The sequence below is a fragment of the Pteropus alecto genome, unplaced genomic scaffold (genome assembly GCF_000325575.1).
Source record: "Pteropus alecto unplaced genomic scaffold, ASM32557v1 scaffold226, whole genome shotgun sequence".
NCBI classification, from domain to species: Eukaryota; Metazoa; Chordata; class Mammalia; order Chiroptera; family Pteropodidae; genus Pteropus; species Pteropus alecto.
In genome coordinates this window covers 5,688,037-5,690,546 of record NW_006440132.1, presented here as the reverse complement: position 1 = coordinate 5,690,546, position 2,510 = coordinate 5,688,037, and the positions used below count along the sequence as shown (strand labels likewise).

At 33.8% G+C, this 2,510-nt stretch overlaps 1 long non-coding RNA gene across 1 annotated transcript in view; it reads right to left on the bottom strand.

Moving 5' to 3' along the window:
* Positions 1–14: 14 nt before the first annotated feature.
* The window catches only part of LOC112484037, a 5,819-nt gene continuing 3,323 nt past the window's right edge, over positions 15–2,510 (bottom strand). The window contains exons 2-3 of the long non-coding RNA XR_003047874.1: positions 909–947; positions 15–523 (exon numbers count right to left, since the gene is read on the bottom strand). This is a non-coding gene — a long non-coding RNA (uncharacterized LOC112484037). The remainder of the gene's footprint in view (positions 524–908; positions 948–2,510) is intronic.

The window sequence follows — 2,510 nt, the reverse complement described above, 5'->3', positions numbered from 1 at the left end:
CCCAACTTCCTAAATGCTGATTCTACCCTCTGCATTAGCCACAATATACCTTCCATCCTTCAACTGTCATGATCGTATGTGCTGCCGTGTCAAACTGTTTGCTGTGCCTTCTGCTAGGACTGCCCTTCATTCTCACTTCTTAATTAAGATCCTGCTCAGATAACACCACCTCTTGCAGAATTGATCGCCCTGTCTTCTCTGATTTCTAGCACCTTGATAGTATTTCTAATATAGCACTTATTATAGAGTATCTTAATTATTTGTTCATAATTTTGTCTTTCCTTAGTAAACTTTAAGATCTTCAAGAGCAGAAACTGTGTCTTTCTGGCCTTCAAAATCCCAGATCCTAACCTGGAACGTGGCATAGAGTGGGTATTTAGGTAAAGCTTACTGAATGAGTCAATGGATAAATAAACCTCACTTAAAATTGAAGCAGCAGTAGGTAGACAACATGTTTTTCCCCTCCTCCGACCACCTCCTTGCCTTCGCCCTAGCTCAGCAATCTGCTCGGAAAAGAGAGCATCTGGAATGGACCACAGAAGAAAAGAACATCCTAAAAACATGGTACGCGTATTTATTGCTTTGCTGGTGTTCCCCGGGCAAGACATTGATTCTAAGGCACTGGTATTATATATTGTAATTAAAAATTAGAGTTTTTTTTAACGTATCAATAAAGACCTAGGGTTTAAAAATCTTTCAATTTTCTAATGCACGTTAGGTTATCCAGTTATAAAGGGTAAAATGGGTCTAGGGGTAGGAATACTAGGCTAGAGTTGACAAGGAGGCCCAGATCTAGTCCAATCTCAGCCCAACTTGACGGATAACATTTATACTTAGAAAAATGTGCCATTTTTACTTCTTTTACATGGATTATTTCATCATTACTTTGAATTTCCTTGAGCACTTACCTTTTAATCTGTCCTGTTATACTTATTGAAGAGAATTCGCTGCGGAAAAACAGAGTAATATTCAAGACTTTGCTTTTCTACTCTCTAAAATCATCTTGGAAAACTATATACCTTTTTAAGTTAACATGTTTTTAATCGTACATTTAAATAGTTGCAAAGGATGTAACTTAAAGTATATTGAAAACATAGTCATTAAAAATAAAACTGTCTTATCACTCTTTTAAATGGATTTAATAAAATCTAAATTCCATAGTGATTAGATGCCACCATTTACCCATTAAGAAATATATGAATAAGATCTTTTTAACAGTTGAAAACCTACATAGTTCCTTTTCTCCTTAAATATGCATTTCCATTCCATTTCTTCCACAAGAGTTTACCTAATGTGGCACATTTTTATACTTGCAAATCTTTCATAGATCATGTTATCATATTCCTCTGAAACAAAACATATATACATATATATATATAAATTGATATATTAAAATTTCTTTAATGTTCTGTAAATATAAGGTTCTAGCTCAAAACAATTTCTTCCAGATTGAATTATCATAACAATTGTTAGAAGCAGTCAGTTTTTTGATCCTCTATACATTTATTAAAGTTTTGATGAATATTTATGACATGAAACATAGGTTTTATTGAAAATGCTTCTCTGAATTAGTTACATTATTTCAGTTAGATCATATATCTGTTGAGGAACAATCATTAATAATAGCATGAGATGGTATTATATAAGTTCTTTTTTCTAGAATTTTTTGGCTGTAAGCACTGAGAATCCTATTCACAGAAACAAATAGCTTAGAAAAGAAAGACTTTTTTTATGATCTCCTACCACATTGTGTGCCAAAAATCACATAAGGATAATGATCCAAAAGCATTTTTAAGATTTCTCAATTGACATTTTAATTAGGTTCCTTTTCAGTTTTGTTGTAACCAAAGTGTTGTAAGTCATATGACTTGCAAAATCATGTTACTAGATCATTAGTCATTCACTTTCTCAACAGTTACAGCAGAATTTTGAATTGTACCTTTGTTGGGTCCCCCAGAAATTTGTATACTCTAAGGGAACTCAGGATGAGTGAGAGTTATGACTTCCTTTTGTAAGGTGGGAGAAAGGCATTTATGAAAAAGAGACTTGTTATGCTCTGATTCTTGAGAAAAAATACAAATGGAAGTGGAGAATCTGAAAATTCCCTTAAAACTTTTTGCCAACTGGAGCCCTTGGAAAATCTTCGAGTACCTCTGGGGGGTTCAGTGCACTACAGTCTGAAAGTTGCTGTAATTAAATTAAGTATTCTCAGAGAGGAAGCATGGTTGTACAGGTAACAACAATGAGATAACAGTGCAAAGCTGCCAGAAGCCAAATTCATATTGACTTCTATGGACCAGACCATGCAACTCAGAAGTGGGAAAAACTAACTTGTGTTTCAGCAATCTAGGTGGACTTTATGAATGATCTGAGATTCAAATTAATCCTTGATTTACAGAAACAGAATGTTAAATCTGAAATAAACTTCAGAGACCGTCTCTTCTGGAGAAGGCAATTAAGCATTATTTTTTATTTCAGTTTCGATTAATTGTTAGTGACTGCTTAGAATT